The 20,058-nt window shown below is 40.0% G+C and overlaps 1 protein-coding gene across 1 annotated transcript in view; it reads left to right on the top strand.

Moving 5' to 3' along the window:
* Window positions 1-20,058, top strand: part of MYT1L (myelin transcription factor 1 like) — a 639,239-nt gene that overhangs the window by 331,565 nt on the left and 287,616 nt on the right. The window contains 1 exon segment of the mRNA XM_040348666.1: window positions 11,993-12,065. The gene's annotated coding sequence lies outside the window, so the exon portion shown is untranslated.

Consider the following 20,058-nt stretch of genomic DNA (forward strand, 5'->3'; position numbering starts at 1 on the left):
TTTAAATCTATAAGGACTTTTTAACCACTACTATTCCTTTATATTGGCTTTTAAAATTGACAAAAACAGCAATTTAGAATTTGGATGAAAGGTTTAGCACTGGGAAACACTTTTTGAAAGATAAAAAAATGAATTTAATATACAACTATAAAAAACAGACCAAAATGAGAGACAAATGAGGGGGAAAGAAGGACAGAGGGACATTGTTCCCAATCAGGAACAGTCCCTCAAAATCAGGGACAGTTGGGAGCTATGCCTGAACCCAGTACAGGAGGACTGGCTGTACTGCCTTATCAGCAGCCTGTGACTATGCAAAATTCATGTCCAACTTATTTCCCATTATGAACTTTATCCAAAGAATATGTTTCACTCTGTAAAAGTAAAATCGATTGTGCAATACCCGATAGACATTAGCTGCCTGGTCAACTGAAAAGTGTAAAATTTTTTAGAAATAAATCTTGGGGAAAAAAAAGCAACACTGTCCTAAAATAAACCCGTCTTAGGAAAAAACATAGATTGAAACACCTCATTTAGTCACATTAGCAAATTATCACTTTTAGGCAGACAGAAGTGTTTTCAATGTATAATGGAGGATCCAGCATGCAGCAGTTATTAATCATGACATGTCACGCCTATTTGATTCATGGATACGTAATGCCTAATAAACAATTCCTTCAGAGCAAAGCGCTTTGTCATTTAAATACCTTTGCTTTCTCTGACTACCTTGTGGTATATAGCGATTGTATGTTTATAATGCAAAAAAAAATATGCAAAAAAAAAAAGGCCCGATTTGATTTACTAGCATAGAGATTACATGGGTATATTTTATCGTACGCTCCATACATCACTTCATCTTCCAGCATTTTTCACACTATCACATAGAAGCATGTGTGCTATGCTAGCATAGGCTGTCAGATATTAATTTCACTGGCAGGATTCCACCATTCCTGATGCTATTGTTAGTGTGATACATATGCAAATCAGGACTGACTTCTACATACTCGAAAAGATTCCTTTTGAAGATAGTCTGCTGACAAACCATTTTTTTTTTTCTATGTCTTTTTTTATAAAATTATTCTGATTTTGACAAATGTATTAAATGGGTCTTTTTAGTAAAATTTACATTTATTTTTAAATAACTGCTAAAGGGTTAATATCAAGATTTGTGCTTTTAACTCAGTAATGCCCATTATTAAATCGCTTTCACAGCTTTTCCCATCTGTCAATCATGCTCATATCATGTTAGCCTCATCATACCACAAATATGGGGGAAGGCAGAAATCCATTACAGGCTAAGGAGAGTGTGGCATTGAGCTGCTCTAGGAACATAATACAGGCAGCCTGAGTTTCTGTTGCTCAGAAAGATTCAGTTTAACAATGCATATAAAAACAGCCTAAAATTATGTTTCTGTTCGTTTTTCTAGACTCCCTGTTCACTCCTGGCGCTTTACCGACATTGATTGTTACATAGGTGTTTTATTCATTAATGTCTGTGTAGTCATCTTTTGGGGGGTTATGAGAAATGCCCCTTCCCAAACAGCATATTGTGCTAAACCTGTAGGTAAATAGGAGAACCAGAACCTTTGCTGAGTAGAAGAGTGGGTTTGAAAATAAAGTTGACAGTGCCTCCACCCAAAATAGGGCCTCTGTGCGCCATTGGGATTCCCTTCTTGGGAAAGAATCAGTAACCTAAACAAAGTCATTCAGCGCAAAGGGACTACTGCAAACCGCATATACCATTAAACATAAGGATATACTGTAGATATACACCATCATACAAATAATACAAGCTTTATATTAAAAGAGATTAAAAATAGTGTATACATACAATGTATAAACGGTATTATCAGCAAAGGGCCCAACAAGGTAGAATTGTGCACATATACCCGTATATATAAAGTTATTAATAGAGATACCTCCAAATAAATGTTGCCTCAAACTCCAGTTGCAGGGCTCCTGAGGATGATTGTATTGTGTAGTAGACCTGTGAACAAGATCAGCAGTCATTGGGGTATCCTGCAACTGTTGTCCGACTAGCCTGGAATGGAGCTTCTCACCAACAGGAACGATGGCATAGCATTGAAACTGTGGCAAAGGAACTCAAAGTCAGCATGTCCCCTTTGTGCTTTAGTCTGTCCCTAGTAGTTTCTAAAATAATAAAAGAGGTATATAAACTCTATTGCAATTAACAGGATTACTTACTAATATACAGCAAGATGAGTACTACCTGCATATAGTAGCATTGTGCATGTGAAATAATAACAAAGGCAGAGCAGAGATACTCTGTCTGTCACAAGGATTTAGATATACACTCAGCAGCTGAAGTTAAATGATTAGATGATTAGAGCATAGAAAAACTTGCATAATTTTCTATTCTGGTCCAGGATTTAGCAACATGAGTAGGACATGTGACTGGGACTTTTTCTTTTTCTCTCCATTTCCAGAAGAAAGAGAGTATATGGGATTCCCACCTGATTGTAAAGGCTGCAGTGCTCAGCGATATTGTCGGGGGGGTGCAATCTAATATAAAGTATGACCACAAATAAAAAATAAAAAATAAACAGACCGCTGCACACCATAAAGAGTTAACTACAAATTGTATTAAAGCTATAAGCTATATCAAAAAAATATATAGGACATAAAAACTGATCCCCTATGAATAATAGGTGGACCTACCCAGATCATTCATTATCATTATGTCCTATATATGTTTTTGATATAGCTTATAGCTTTAATAAAATGTGTAGTTAACTCTTTAGGGTGTGCAGTGGTCTTTTTCTTTTTTCTTTTTGGTCATCTCTCCATTTCCTCCTTCTGGGGTTTCACAAAGCCAACAACCAGGGGAAGACAGTGCATACATAATATAATCACAGGTATTTACAAATTCAGACAGTAGAGGGCAGCATATCCCTAGAACTGTTTTATTTCACCATTTACAAAGCTTACTTTCAGTAAATTTACGAACAGTATGTAAAATCTGTACTTTTTGCATCTTTCCTTGCATGTCCATTGTGGACATATAGGCTGCATGTCTGTAACTGACATTCATGGACAAATGCAACAATTATGGATTTTACAAACTGTTTGTAAATTTACTGAAAGTTGGCAACCCTGCTTAACCGTCAGTGGGTTCACACCATGTTAGTCTTTCTAATGGCATTATTACTTTGTATCACAATTGATGAGTGGAGGTAGTAGAAGCAGTTAAAATTAATAAATAAATAAAGTGTATTTTAGGTAGAGAACAGAATGTCGGTGTGACTGGATGCTGAACATTGAGAAATGCATATGTATTTTTATCAATTATCCCATTATTGAAAGATGTAACAATAATGCTTCAAAAGTCCAGCTCAAAGGCTTTTAACCTACTTTCAAGAATCCGTCTATATCATGCAGAGTTATTTAGTATAGTCACGCACATTTGGATATACTTGGGTCAATCCATTAACACACTACAAACCCTAACTTGTCAGAAGGTTTGATTATTATATTTGGATTGCTTTTTAATTTTGTTAAAGCCTGTTGTAGGGAGGGCGTTACATTGGCACCACCCAAAGGTTCATCAGAGAATTGTCTAATGTCATGAAGGACCTTCTGAACAAAGGCCCAGATGTCTGTGTTTTGATGTAGTGGAGGAAACACTTGAGATTTCTTTTTATAATTTAGCTTCTGTGTCTGGTTTTAAGTAGGGACATTGGAATCAATTGATAAAGAAACATTAGGTTTCTCCGGGTTACTTTCTTCCCAGAGAAGCATGATGTCTATGAGAGCACAGAAATTATTAATTGAAAAGTCTTTCCATAGCTCAATATCCTTAGCCATGATGTCGATGGTCTTTACGATTTATCATGAATTACATGAAGTGTGAGTTTTCTGGCAAACAATATCATATAATATCCTTAGCCAGTTTGAAGCAGTCAGCATGTTGGTTAGTAATAAAACTATTCAAAACTTGCGCTAAAGTACTAAATCAAAATAAATAATATAATCATCCTACACATCCCCAGATCAATAGATTACTGCTTTTTTGACCCCAGACTGCGAAGCTGAGGGTCCATTGTTTCTGGTGAGTGGGGTCACCGAAAGGGAAGTCACCTCAAATTTTGTAAATTTTGGAGCACCATTGCACTCTTTTCATATAAGCACCAAGCACTTTATAGATTTGTGCATATTATATTATATATAATTTTGTTGTATTTTGATTTTGTACGGCACAAACACATTGATGTATATGGCACTAATCACCATGATGTGTATTGAATACTGGTAATATATGCTGTTTCATATTTTCTATCAGCATGTTGGATATGGCAAAAACTCAATCCTAAGCTAAGGATAGATTATTCATCATTTGTTATCTTATAGGAGGACAGGTTGACAATGTGCATCCTATCATCAGTTAGATCTTTTTCACTAGATATGGATCCAGATTTCCTGCCCTCTTGGTATCACCCAAATGAGATGGTCCAGGAAGAGAGGGAGAAGGATTAATTGATCTATTAGTAAGACTAGAGAGTTGCTTACCCGTATTACCCGTATTGTCAAAACATTACCAACAGGTGACAAAGAGCACGTTTACAACTGCCAGCAATGTTTCAGGGTACAGGTCCCCTGCTGTAGTCATAATAAACTGCATGCCCTTCAATATTGGGCAGATGCTTCAAAAGTGTTGTGGGAGGTTTGGTACTCAGGGCATGAGTCTGGTACTGAAGAGAACAGGATTCTTATACACCAACAGTGTCCAGAAGATTGGCCTTATTGTCATTTGATCCTTCGATAGCTGCAGTGATGCTATCCAAAGGGAGACCACTGCAATAAAATAAAATTATGTAAATAAGCACACACTTAGTGAAGACCCCTTGAATCCCTCTTTAGGAAAAGGGAGCTTTGACTGCTGGTAGCATGGCATCACTGTGGGTGTGAACCTAACACAGGGAGGTTAAGTGGCTCCATTAGGATTGGCTTCAAAGACATGTGGTGACTGAATGGAGCCTGAACTAAAAAAAATGCTCTAGAGAGATTAAGCTGTCACAAGAGTTACAATGGTTTGTCGCCGATTTATTGGCAGTCTTGACCTTGCCAGCAATTGATGTTGCTTTATGGGCTATGCCCTTAATTCTGGGGTCAGTCTAGTGCCTGTCTGCCACTGATGGTAAGGTATGTGCTCACAATATAACTGTGACTGGCATTGTTGTTTTGTACATTTGGAAAGTTCGATAAAGCTGTGGCCTTGCTCTATTTCCAACTTAATAAGCTTTAGATTTTTTTATTTTTTTTTGGGAGTCAAGATATTGGTTTATTTGATGGTCATGAATGAGCCTATGCTTCCCTGCAATTAAGCATATACCACGTTTATAGCCACAGGTTATCCTGTATAATTTCAGATTTACATAGATTTATTGCTAAATGCTGTTTTGTGTTTAAACATAACGCTATTTTAAATGCATTTGTGTTTCACCTGCAAACCCCCAACTCAATTGCAGCTTTTTGCTTTCGATTTAAGAACTTTCCAAGCAACAGAAATGGATCTTAATAGAACCATCTGTGTCCAAAGGAACGCAAATCACAGCAGGTCAATCTCACCCTGGGAACAGTCACTCACACTACCTAATCAAAGGACACTGAAATCTGCAGACTTGCGATTAGAGACGAGCTTCAAACGCAAGTCAGATGCAGGAAACAAAAGCTCATCTACACGAGCCCTTCACGATTTTAGAATAAATATAGGGGGATCATTTTAGTTTACTACTATATAAAGTAGCAAAGATTGGATTGAAATTTAGTGTACACATTCTGTTTATACTTCTGCCTGCCTTTATTATTCCTGAAATTGCAAATGTGATCACAATTTATAACTAGCTGTATTTATTTAGGCACAAATTAATCTTTTACATTAGCAATATATATATATATATATATATATATATATATATATATATATATATATATATATTTATTTATTTAACATTATGTTTTTGCATGTTAATAATAGGTTTTATGTTATTTGTGGTAAAAAATATCAATTATACAAACATTTAAAGGCACATACAACCATTGATTCAATTTTTTTTTCATTTTCTTTCTGTATATATTCATAGAACTCCATACGTATAATTTCTGGCTTCTCATTAGCAGACACAACCCAGCGCAAGCAACATTTGGTTCAGTCTCAAGAGCTTTTACATGGAGTCAGGTTCTGCATACTTATATCTGCTCCCCTGCAGGGAATAGTGTATGTTTAAAGAATGCTATCAAAGGTATTGGAGGTATTCTGTCTATAATTACCATGATGATCCTTATTGTTTAGAAAGTAATAGAACAGGACTCTACCTCCCCATCTGCTTTGTGAAATTAATAGAAAGAGCTGTATTAATTATATATACCCTTTTTAATTTACATATGCAGCATATTTGGAATGGTGTATTACTCATAAACAAGGAGGATAGAAAGTATGTATGCAATGCTTATATAAGCCATCATCTATACTTGGAATTTTTATCCCACAATATTAAACATAATTATTTGTCAGGGAAAACTTTATTGCAGAACAGGGCTGTAATTACTGCAAACACACAATAAAAAGCTTTAGGTATTTCCACATTCACTGACAAACTACTAGATTTATTGTAAATTGTATTATATGGAATGTGTTAACACTGGATGGCCTGAAAACGAAAAAGTTGTTATGTTCTTTAAAATATGTATGACTGTAGCACTACCCCTGTAGGAGTTGCTGAAGTCAGGGTTCCCCACTGCTGCACAGATATTCACACAGCATTCACTCAATGCAGAAAACAGTCATTGGCTTGTTCTTGATGTTTATTAGGGGATGATAACTTGGATGGGGTTGAGAATTATGGGATGCCCAACTTGAGAAAATGTCCACACAGAACACATGACAACTTCCTCCCTATTTACAAAGATCCTCTTCTTTCTTCCTCTTGCACACACTTGGCGCACTATGTGCAGCACTTGTTGATCACTCCTGGTGGAACTAGCAGTCACTTTGTTAATTTAGCAACAGCTTATTACAGGCTAGCAACTTCCTGTCCCTTTCTGGATAGTTTAGCACATTGTAGAGTGAACAGCATATCTCTTGACCATCTGCTTCCTTGTGGACACAGCCCAGTTCTCCTGCTTCAGAAAATGCTAGCCCTCCTAGCTGCCACAAGCCATGCCTGGCTGTTTCTCTTCCTAGTCCACCGGACTGACTTTCTGCACCTGTCCTACCCAATCTACACACACACATAGAGACTCCCCAAGGCAAGGTTAGACAAAGACTTGGCACACCGCTGTCTTCAAGAGAAGACACTGCTTCAGCTGGCAGTCTCTTCCCTTGTCTGTCCCTGCTCTCTTCGCTGCCTCTCTGGCTTGAATCTCTCTAACTGCCTCCTGTGGTGGGATCCTTCCAGGCCAGCCTTCCGAGCTTCAGCCCAACGTAACCCCCCATGGTAAGGGATCACTCAAGGTCACAGACAGCCACACTCAGCACTGCTTCTCCATCTTGCACATAAACTCCCTGCTGGTATGGCCCATATCTATTTATGTGTTTTATCAATCCCCTGCCAGGCCCACTGCTGAGGGCCCATACATATTTGTGGCAGCCCCGCCTAGCCACCACCAACTAGTTCCAGAACATTCTCTAATGTCCTATAACAGGGGGAGGCACCAGAGAGCTGTCAGGGTGAGTCTTCCAGCCCTGGCCACTAGTAACCCTGTGCCAGATTGAATGACTCAGGTCTAATCCAGAGCTAACTATGTTTTTCCTACTCTCACCCCTAGTAGCACACACCTTCAGTTTAAAACCCATCCAAAGTTCTATGGTTTTCAACTGTGCCTGTTCACACCTTAGCATAGTGCTGCTTAAATCTGTTTTTTTTTGCCCCTAATAGGTTTTAATGGTGGGAGCCCAAAAAACATGCAAAAAACGCACATACATTTTTTTCTCCTAGTAATTATTTAATTATTTTTTTAAAATGTTCAAGATTCAGATGCCTGCAAAAGGTTTATACAAATATTTAATTAAAAAAAGTCTAAGCATAAAAGATAAGCAAAGATACTACACTCGAATGTGAATACAGCCCCAAGTCAAACAAAAATTGAGATCTGGGACTGTTCTAACCTCTGTGACCAAGCCCCGGTGAGAGGGACAAAACAGGTCAGGAGAGTGTACCTGAAGCGTCGCTGGCTGAGGCCACATTCCTCTACTTACTAAAGAACTGGGTTGGTGAGCAGCACCTGTTCTTCTCTTTGATAATGCTTGTATACCTCTGAATGGTGCACTGACTTTAGTTCCCTTCACTGCAATTGGTTTGGAGATCTCCGTCTCAGCTTAGAGCGGCACAGCAAGTTTCATTTGGATCACTGGGACTGTTGATGTTAGAAAAATATATAAAGTAACATCTTTTATTAGACCAATACAGCAAATAAAAATATACACAAATTCCCCAAATCACTGTGGAGCCCTTTCTATAAAGAACATTTTATCACAAAGTACATACTGTATATAATATACAAATGTAAATGACACTGTCTATCAAGTAACCAGTAGGATATATAAAGAGCACACCTATCAGTTTCATGCTGTCCTGATAGGAGGGTAAACACAGTATTATACTAAATTTACTATCATAATGAAGGGGTACAGAACCTTTTGCCCTTTGTATAACTAAATAGCACATATACTTTGCCACTCGGCGATCCCCATGGCATTTAAAAAACTTGTGTGGGAAACAATTGTCACCAGCTGGTGGTATATACAATACAAACTGTGTTATGGTGCTTTGAATATAACAATATGTATATGTAACTTATGACTGCGACATTGAGTGACTGTTTACCTTGTGCCACAGGACTAGGGATGAGCTCCGGCGTGTTTGTACACTCCACGCGCAGAGCCCGCTAGGAAGTCAGAACGGCGCTGTGCTAATCCCAGGCAGGGAGACATTGCCGCGATGCATGGCTGCAGCGATTGGGAAATGTCTCACTGCCTGTGATTAGCGCAGCGCCGTGGCATGCCGACTTCCTGGCGGGCTCTGCATGTGGAGTGTGCGAACACGCCGGAGCTCATCCCTACACAGGAATATTTCACCTTGTACTATATCACTGAAACGTATACAGCCAGAGGTCTAACATATGATTTCTAGTATGTTATGCAAAGCTATTGCATGCTGGTTGTGATTCTAACTGTGGGGGGAATGGGCTACCACTGACATGGCAGCAAGCACTGCTCCCTGATGACAGGGAGCAGTAGATCCCTGACATGTCACTAGACAGAACAGGGAAATGCCTTGTTTACATAGGCATCTCCCCGTTCTTCCTCTCCACACCACAATCACGGCCCGCCGGTGAACATTGAGTTTGCGGGACCCGCGAGCACACTCCCGATGCGTGCGACAGGCGCACACCCGCTAGGCAGCAAATTCAAAGGGACGTACAGGTACGCCCATTTTCCTGCCCGTGCCATTCTGCCGACGTATATATCGGTGTCGGGAAGCGGTTAAGGGGATGCTGGATGACTTCCTACACAATGGGTGGGTGGCGGGTGAGCAAACAAGTTATTTATTTTACCTGTGTGCCAAATTGCGAGCAGCTATAATTCGGGATGAACCATGCATCATCCTGAATTCTGACTGCTGTGGACTCACTAGAAAAAATGCATCTATCACTGATCTAACGATCTCCCCAATATATACAAACACTGTGTTGCCAAAAGCATTGGTACGCCTGCCTTTACACACACGTGAACCTTAATGACATCACAGTTTTAGTCCGTAGGGTTCAATATTGAGTTGGCCCACCCTTTGCAGCTAAAACATCTTCAACTCTTCTGGGAGGGTTTAGGAGTGGGTCTATGGGAATGTTTGACCATTCTTCCAGAAGCACATTTGTGAGGTCAGGCACTGATGTTGGAAGAGAAGGCCTGACTCACAGTCTCCACTCTAATTCATCTCAAAGGTGTTCTTTTGGGTTGAGGTCAGTACTCCAATGTCCTAGAAACCTGGTCTTTATGAACCTTGCTTTGTGCACTGTTGAAACAGGAAGGGGCCAAGCCCAAACTGTTTCAAAAGAGTTGGGAGCATGAAATTGTCTAAAATGCCTGGTATGTTGACACCTTAAGATTTCCCTTCACTGGAACTAATGGGCCAAGCCCAACCCCTGAAAAACAACGCCACACCATAATTCCCCCTCCACCAAATGATTTGAACCAGTGCGCAAAGCAAGGTCTATAAATACATGGATAAGCGTGTTTGGGGTGGAGGAACTTGACTGGTCTGCACAGAGTCCTGACCTCAACCTGATAGAACACCTTTGGAATGAATTTGAGTGGAGACTAAGAGCCAGGCATTCTCATCCAACATCAGTGCCTGACCTCACAAATGTGCTTCTGGGAGAATGGTCAAACATTCCCATAGACACACTGTTATACGCTGTTATAGCTTCAAAGGGTGGGCCTACTCAATATTGAACCCTACGGACTAAAAATGGGATGCCATTAAAATTCACATGCGTGTATAAGCAGGAATCCTAAAACTTTTGACAATATAGTGTATATATATATATATATATATATATATATATATATATATATATATATATGAATATATTTGTTGGTGTTGTCTTGAATAGAGAAGTAAGAAGTTACATGTCATGTCAGGTGTTTTTGCTGCTAAAAGGGAGGTGTTGGCTCTTTCTCTTTATCCTGGTGGCCACTGTCATCTGGGCTGAAAGTGAGGGAAATTACAAGATCTTGAGCTGTCCGTTGAACAGGAACAGAAGGAAAATCTTCCAATGGGAACATTGTTCATGTGATAGCTGTCCCAGAGTGCCTATTGCGTCTATAGAACAGGATATAAAGGGAAATCTCCCCAATGTGAGACAGATGGCCAAAAAACAAAACAAAAAAAGAAACAACTGAAATGGGTATTCCTTTTTAAAGTGTTAAACTGCTCTATCCAAAATGAAAAAACAAGTTCTGGCAATAGGTTTCTTTAAAGGGGTTGTAAACCTTTGTGTTTTTTCACCTTAATGCATCCTATGCATTAAGGTGAAAAATAACCTTGCCGTGTCTGGCCCCCCAGCCCCCCGCTTTACTTACCTGAGCCCCGAATTTCCATGGGCGCGATCCCGCGTCGCTTTCTCCACAGCTTCTTGGCTCTTCATTGGATCCCACTGATGTCAATCAAATCCAATGACGTGGCCACCGGGGGGTGGGGCCGAGTCATACACTCAGCGGCTATGGACGCCGAGTGTATGACACGGGAGCGCGCCTACAAGGTAACCCCCTCGGGAGAAAGCTTCCCAGAGGGGGTTATCTAATGCGGGGAGGAGCTGCGAGAGCCGCCTTGGGACCCCAGAACAGGAGGATCGGGGCCACTCTGTGCAAAACGAACTGCACAGTGGAGGTAAATATGACATGTTTGTTATTTAAAAAAAAAATGACCCTTTACCCTGTCTACCAACTGTAATCCTGAGTTGTCATCGTGTCACATGAACTTCTAATGGAAACTACTAGTGGTCATTTCATCCTGAGAAATTCTATGCAGCCATTGCGGGAGTGCATGCATGTAGGTAAGAAGTGTGCAAAACAAGCTGCAGGTGATCAGTGGCATTTAAATGCAAGAAAGGATGAAAATATTTAATGGCAGTTGGTTGTCATGCACAGTGCTTTAGCAAACGTAATGTTACATCTAATTTAATGATAACCACATAGATTAGTGTATTTTTTACCTCTGCGTGGAATACATCTGTAACATATAGACACACTTGTTCTCCAGCCCAGACTCAAGGCCACTCAGACAAAGAGCATAATGGCTACTAGAAAAAAACTAGCAGACAAGGCCAGTCAGGTTCAGAAGATGAATTCCAAGAAGAAAATTAGAGATGCTTAGCAGGCGCATTGTATCTCTTGGGTCAGTCGGAATATGTTTGACTGGATTGTACTTTTAAGAACTAGGGGTAACCATATGCTTCTCTTGTCTATTCTTTTCAGACGTTCCCTGTGGTCTCCCTTTCTTCTTTCCTCTCCATCCTCCAGACAAGCTGACAACGCTTCCAATGCTCAGGTATTTAGAAAAAGAAAATATGTTTGTAGGCACAGTAGGATTGCAATTTCTATACCTATTTATGCTTACAGTACAGGAAATTGTCTATTATTTGTTTGCATGTACAAAAGCCAATTGACTACAGAATGGGTCGGTAAAGGGATGTTTTAATGTATAACTCAGAAAAAATCAATGTTTTATCTAGAAAAAGAAATCATGATATCACTGGAAAAAAAAATGAATCTAAGTTGCCTCTGAGGTGTAAAGCAACAGTTATCTACTTGACCAACTAATGTGCAACCAGAAATGTGTATCCTCTTTATTGAATGGACTGTCACATATTCACAAATCTAAAATAATCTCCAATTTCACTTACAGTCTGCTTTAACCAATTTCATAAATGCACCTAATGTTATTAAGTAGTCATAGTTAGTAAAAGTAAACCATTACGTTATTTAATTTACCCTGTGGTAGTCACATTCAGCCTTACTTCTAAATACTGTAGGTGGCAGAAAATGTGTATTTCCCCCCAACCATCCTATTTGATTCGGATAGTGGAAACCTAAAAGAGTGACTCTGGTCTGTGGCTGTGGGCACAAATTAATAAATGGTAAATTGTTGAAATGTTCTTGTTTTTTTGTGACACATGTTTCCTGCTTGTGTAGTTCCAGAATTGCTTGGATTTTGCCCTACTTGTGAGTTTGCCATATAGACTTCTAGTTCAAACCATCAACAGGGAATATGGAACAGCAGACATTATGGTTAAAAATATGTCTTTCCTTATTACCCAAAATAAAACAAACTTTGCTTTTTCTTTGGCCAGTTAGAGAATAAAGCCTAGCTAGCTGGCTGACTACTATGTGTGACATAGGAGGTCCTCCATTCAGACATATGTTTATCTATGGGGAACAAGGGTTTAAAGTCATCTGCTTTCCGACGTTCTAGATCTTGCAGGGAAAAAGTGTCATGATAGGCTTATGCAATAAGGCAGTGCAGGTGTCTAACATTTAGTAACTCATAGCAGCCAATTACATTTCACTATAGTCACGCAAGTTAAATAGATCAATTGTTATTAGCTGCTTTGGGTCACTGCACTTAATGCATCCTCAAAATTTCTTTACTTCTAACTGAATATTTAAAGGTGAATTCTATCTAAACAAATGTTTCATTTTTGAAAAAAATGGTGCATATCAATAGTGTAGATACTTACATTTGCCCTTTCCTCATCCATAGGGCTGATTTAATAAAGATAGAGAATGTTTGATTAGCTTAGTGAAAAAAGTGAAACTATGATTCCTTAGAAAACCAAATCATGCATCATGGAAAATTCAAAAAATAAAATAAAAACAGGATTTTACCTTGCACATGATCAGGTGACTATAGTGAATGCACTCACTTTTTATTTGTTGAACTAAATGAACATTGCCCTTTCTAATTGAATATTCTCTACCTTTACTGGTGTATGGATGCACCAAGGTCTATTGTTTAGCCTGTCTCTTCTTCTCCTTGAATATCCCTTAATATTCCTTTCTCACCTTAAATTATTTCTTTAACATTTTTATGTGACCACTAGTAAACTCTAGTTACTTTGGCTAGCAGTTCAAAGAACAATGATAAAATGCAAAAGGCAGTAGCACATGACTAGGGTATAAAAAATGATTTGTCCCTACAATTGCTTGGTTAAAGAGGAAGTAAACTCTCCCACTCTGATGCTTCTTTTAATTTATTCTTTTTTTCTTTTACAAACTTTTATTGAAGAAATAGATGGTTGTACAAATCCATACAAGCAATGCAGATACAAAATGAGGGTTAACTCATATGAGAAAACAGAACGAGTAGACAAACCAGCATATCGCACAAAGGTTTCAAATAATATCCATTTTAGCAGACATGTTAAAGGACTGTAAAACCGTGTTAAAGGTTGAAATCAAACCATATCAGAAAAAATATGACAAACGAGGGGGGTCTAGACTGGGTTAAAGAACAGGGGGGAATGCTCAATCCAGGGGGACCATTTATTATTAAAAATGTGCATAGTATTTTGTAGGGTATGGAAGATTTTTTCCATTAAGTTTATACTGTTGATTCTGGGTTTGAGTGGGGCTAGGGGAATTGATGGCGATTTCCACTGGGAAGCTATTAGCCTGTGTATGGAGACACAAATTGTGTGAATTAGCCTCATTTGGCAAGTGGAAAGACCGGTAAATGGGGCAAAAATAATGCAATTATGTAACGTTAAGGTGATTATATTACCAGAGATTTTGGAGGCGAAATTCTCCAGTTGTGACCAAATGCCTCTGACCTTGTCACATTGCCAGAAAATGTGGGGGGACGAGCCTAATGAATTGCAATCTCTGAAGCAAGAGGGGGAAGTTGAAGGGAAAATGGAATGGAGTTTAGTTGGGGTATAATACCATCTTGTAAATAATTTTAGGGCTCCATTTTGATCTTTTAATTTATTCAATTATATTAAGTAATTATAAATCTATAGCCACTGTAATCCAGCCCAAATTGCATATTACTTACTGTTTAACTGGTTGCCGACCAGCCGCCGTCATTTTAAGGCGGCAGGTCGACTCCCCTGCGTGAGAGCCTGTAGCTATATGTCGGCTCTCACGCACAGGCCACTAGGGGCGCGTGTGCGCCGCCGGAGGTGCGTGCCCCCTGCTCACCCCGACTCCCGTGCGCGTTCCCGGAAGGCGCGATTGCTGCCGGGCACACGCGATCGCTCGTTACAGAGCGAGGACCGGGAGCTGTGTGTGTAAACACACAGCTCCCGGTCCTGTCAGGGAGAGAAATGCTGAATGTATGTATTCAATGTATGAACAGAAGATCAGTCATTTCCCCATGTCAGTCCATCCCCCCTACAGTTAGAACACACCCAGGGAACATACTTAACCCCTTCCCTGCCCCCTAGTGTTAACCCATTCACTGCCAGTGGAATTTTTATAGTAATCCAATGCATTTTTATAGCACTGATCGCTATAAAAATGCCAATGGTCCAAAAAATGTGTAAAAAGTGTCCGAAGTGTCAGCTTCAGCTGATAAGACTTCAGTAATGCAGTCCGATGCCCAGGTTTACACTCCATGTGATGTCACATGGTCACATGGGGTGTAGGAGGAAGCTCTAAATGATTATGCAGTCTCGTGGGATTTCACTGTTGTGCCATAGAAATCCTGATAACAGACAGACAAGCAAACATAGTGTGCCGTAAATCAGGGGAGATCTGGGCATGCTCCAGTGACATCATTCTAAAGAACAAAAAGGATTACAACAATACTAAACAAGTAAGGATATTTCTACAAGCAGTGTTCATTATGGTTTTGTATGCTGATTTACATGGGATAAAGTTGTGGGGGAGGGTTTACAACCACTTTAACATTTCACTTTTACCTTACTGAAGTGACACATATGACACAACACTGGAGTTTAAGGGCCATAATAGCCCTTTATTCACATAACTGTATAAATAACATAACCTACAAAACCAGTCATTACAGTATGAAACAGAGCCCCAAGGTTCATGTAGGCATCACTACTTCAAGTACCTTATTAACCAAAAATTAAACCTCCAGGCAAAAAAAAATACTTGGAGACATCACCACTAATAGCAGATACAACGCAAACAGACTAAGGCCTCATTCACACGACGGACCGTTCGGGTCCGCCTGTCAGTTTTGACGGCGGACCTGGACGGCCGCTCCATGCAATCCTATGGAGCATTGGATGTCAGCGGAGACATGTCTGCTGACATTCAACCCTATCCGATCTGCTAAAAACAGACGTACAGTATGGGGGGCACGTCCCCATCCGTCCATGTGGATCGGATCGGGTAAGATCTGATGAAAACAGACATGCTGTCCGTTTTCATCAGATCGCTCCATAGGAGACAGCGGTGCCCGACAAGCCCCTCCCCGCTCAGTGAGCAGAGAGGAGCTTGTCATCCATTGGCTCAGCAGAGATCTGCGGACTGATCTCCCGCTGAGCTGGCGGGAGCAGGCGGACTCCGTAGGAACGGAGTCCGCCTTGTGTGAATGCGGCCTAACGGAAGCTGTTCCCAAGACAGGTCACTACCAATGTACATTTTTACCTATAATATAGTGCATTCCAGGACCTTGTACCCTGACAGCTGCTATGACAAATCACAAAAACGGAACTGTCCCAGGAAATGGCAAACAACCAAACTTAAAGAAGGGAGGTTGTGAAGTTGTCTCTACACAGTCTCTCTTGAAGACCTCTCAATATCCTCTTAATGATCATCCCTTGCAGCTCCACCTGCTCATGTCAACCCTACAAATCCAATAAGAACCCTGGTCCGATTTACTGAACCTATCTGAAAACTCCTTCCAAGCCAACCCCCTTTTAACAAGTTATGTTGGTCTTAGGCCCCGTACACACCAGCGGATCTGTCCGATGAAAACGGTCCGCCGGACCGTTTTCATCAGACATGTCCGCTGCCGGATTTTGGTCTGATGGCTGCACACACCATCAGACCGAAATCCCCGCGGAAAACAAACGCGGTGACATGTCGCAATGTGGCCGCGCCGTCGCCGCGATGATGACGCAGCGACGTGGGCGGCCCTGGAAGTTCAAAGCTTCCACGCATGCGTCGAATCAGTACGACGCATGCGAGGGATGGCGGTCGGTCGGACATGAGTCTGTACAGACGACCGAACACGTCCGACGGACAGGTTTCCAGCGGACAGATTTGTTAGCAGGCTAAGCAATTTTTGTCCGCTGTAAACTGTCCGATCCGCCGGACAATTGTCCGCTCGGGCCTACACACGACCGGATCTGTCCGCTGGAACTGGTCCGTCGGACCAGTTTCAGTGGATAGATCCGGTCGTGTGTACTGGGCCTTAGATGTAGAATTCCTCTTTCTTTTCTCTGGGCTTGACTTCACAGCCAATCAATCATCCGTTTACTTTAGGCAATCACAAAGCAAATTTCAGTTAAGTTTTAATGAAAGCAGCCATTCCTCTTATTAATGTAGCACATACTAGCTTTGGCTCAGTGCCCCAGGACTAAGATTCACAGCCTAATCAAAGAAGAATTTTGCTTCATGAAAGAATAATTTTAATAGAAACCTAGCAAGAATAAAACAGTGACTGCCATTAGTGAGCTCTGTTTCTGTAAATTATAGTTTTCTGATATAATGCTGGCTGGTCTTGCTACTTTAAGCCATTATCCTGAAAACAGGTACATAGCTAAAAACTTCTGACTTTCCTCTGACTTTATTGACTTGCTCCATGTTCATAATTCTGAAGCCATTGAGTATAACAACCAAGAAACAAGCATTTGTAGAATGAGGTCAACAATGGCGGCCCCGTGTTTTTATCACAAGTCAATTCAGCAAAGGAGGAATTATGTGGTTCAGCTGCTGAACTTTGCTCTTGGCCAGATTGAATACACATGATATCCATATAAAGTGATTGAGTTCATACCTGGGGATTAGGGACCTAGTTAAATGGTCAGCAAAGTGTTTTTTTTTTTTTACTTAAAGACAAAGAAAACTCAAATGTATACTTTCATATGAAAAGGAAAACAAAAACATGAACAACTTCATTTCTATCAAAGCACACCTGTAGTGTACAAAAAGCTAAAGCTTCAGATCAGATAGACCCATCTCCTTTAAATAATTAATAATTCAAAGTCATACAGTTAGCTTTACACTTTTGCTCTGAAGATGGTACAAGTAACTTGCACTGTAAGATGAATGGCAAACAGAATAAAACAAATCCAAAAGCTCAGTAAGACATGACAACTCAGTTGTTACTGTTATACATAAATTTAAACATCCCTAATAGGTCAGAGTAGACCTCACATCACTGAAATCATATCTTTACATCATTGTCTTTTTATGATTTTATACGAAGAGATTATGTAAACACATTTTTGAACTCAATGCAAAGAGCACACCATAGTATCCCATCAGAAACCAGCATTGTTCTCCATACTCAAATCTGCTATAAGTAACTTTTATGCCTTGTACACACGGCCGGACTTTCCGAGAAAAAAGTCAGACAAGCTTTTCTTCTCGGAAAGTCCGGCCGTGTGTAGCCTCCATCTGACTTTTTTTGTCGGAAGTCCGACGGACCTTAGATAAAGAACCTGTTCTCTTTTTGTCCGTCGGACTTCCGCGTGGCGGACTTTTGCACGGTCAAAAGTCAGACTGTGTGTACGAGGCATAATATCACGGTGATGAGAAATTGCATTAGTATGTGTTGATAAGTTTAACAAAATAGAAATAATTGCAAGTGAACGTAGTTACTGTTGGGGAGAATAGATGGATTGGCATATTTGATATTTAGAAAGATATAGTAAAATACTTTAAAGAAACTATAGGGAAGCCTATGTGATAAATCCACTAGCCTGGAAAAATGTAGTGGCCACCACCAGTACTGCTTCGTTGATTCTTTCCGTCATTTTGAATCAGTTATAGCATAGACTTTACACATTCTTGTGAACACTGGTACCAGTGTCAGGTTGTTGTTTAAAGGATAAACATATTTACTTAGGAAACACAAGTTCAGCAGCTCAGAGGACAGTTTGGGAATGACTTGTAACCTTCTGTCTTCAGCAGACTTCATGTACTTTTAGTAATCAGTGTTGCCTTCAAGCTGAATAGACATGTACAGGAAGGGAGTGTTTGGTATGAATTCCTGCACCAAAAACTTGCAATCCTAAGAACTATCAGAGTCACATTTGATCATTTAAAGTATGCCTGTCACAAACTTGGACTACTAAAACTGGGCAAATAAAGAAAATACCCATATGGATGATGGATGGATGTGGATGATGTCAAATGTAAATATCAACTCCTACTGTGAAGTCAAGCTTGCCCCCATCCCTTTCACCCCCCCCCCCAAACCATACCCATTATTCAAGTGAGGCAAACAAGCACATAAAAGGACCAACGGGGAGGTTCCAGAAAGGGTGGGATCAAATTTGGCATTCCCAGAAAAAGTTTGCATTTTTTTTAGTTGCCTATATCTGGATGAATTTTCATTGAAAGTAACCTTTGCTTTTGTATTTTGTTTATCGTACACTTATATTTGTCCTTTATTGAGACAGATTTACTTTAGATGCCATTGAACATGTTTGAAAGCATTACATATGCAATTTTTCACAGTGTATCTTTGGAGAGCTCTACAAGCACAATGTGATAAGACCAAGGTGATTTCTATTGACTAATGTACAACAAGAGGAAACATTATTGTTTAATTAAAAGAAGGCCCAGTAACATGATCATCTGGCACATGCTAATAGATACGTCACAATGAGCTGTACTATATATACAATATGTCAGCAATAGATATAGCATATTTCAATGTAAAAGATAATGGACTACCATTTCTTATCTGTTAATGTCCTTTAGTGACAAAAAAGTGAAACGTGTGTGTATCACTAACAATATAAATCCACTAAAGTGAAATAAACCATAAACATAAATATATAAATAGTGATATAAAGAGAACAGAGTCCACATAGAAAAACTTGTATGATAACACTGTCCGTCACAAGTGGGTGAATAAGTAGGTGAAGAATCTCACGGTGAAGTTGTCACTGGAAACATGTAAACCATCACTGGAAATATGCCTTCAAATGAGTGGTGTGTCTAAAACTCTCTTACCGAACTGTTGGACCCGACTGTCAGTGACAACGGATCAATCAGGCAGAGGTATTCCCAATCGGTAGGTGAACCAGATATCCAGAAGAACCCGGAGTACTCCTGGCAGGAAACTGGATTGAAATAACCACGAGACGAACCGATGACACAGTTGTTCACAACCAGTCCTCGGTTAGACGTGGATATTCAAGATGAAAGAAAACCAGAACGATCCAGAAGATCCAAGATACATCCAGCCTGGTACACTGTTGCCCATATTGCTTTTATTTCATAGTGATCACTTTTAATTGTATGCTGGTTTTTATCAATAAAAGCCTTCCTTTTTTTACCTTGACCATCGGAAGCCCTTCCCCTTTTTTTCTCTCTTTCATGTTCTGTGGATG

The sequence above is a fragment of the Rana temporaria genome, chromosome 4 (assembly GCF_905171775.1).
Source record: "Rana temporaria chromosome 4, aRanTem1.1, whole genome shotgun sequence".
In the NCBI taxonomy this organism is placed as follows: Eukaryota; Metazoa; Chordata; class Amphibia; order Anura; family Ranidae; genus Rana; species Rana temporaria.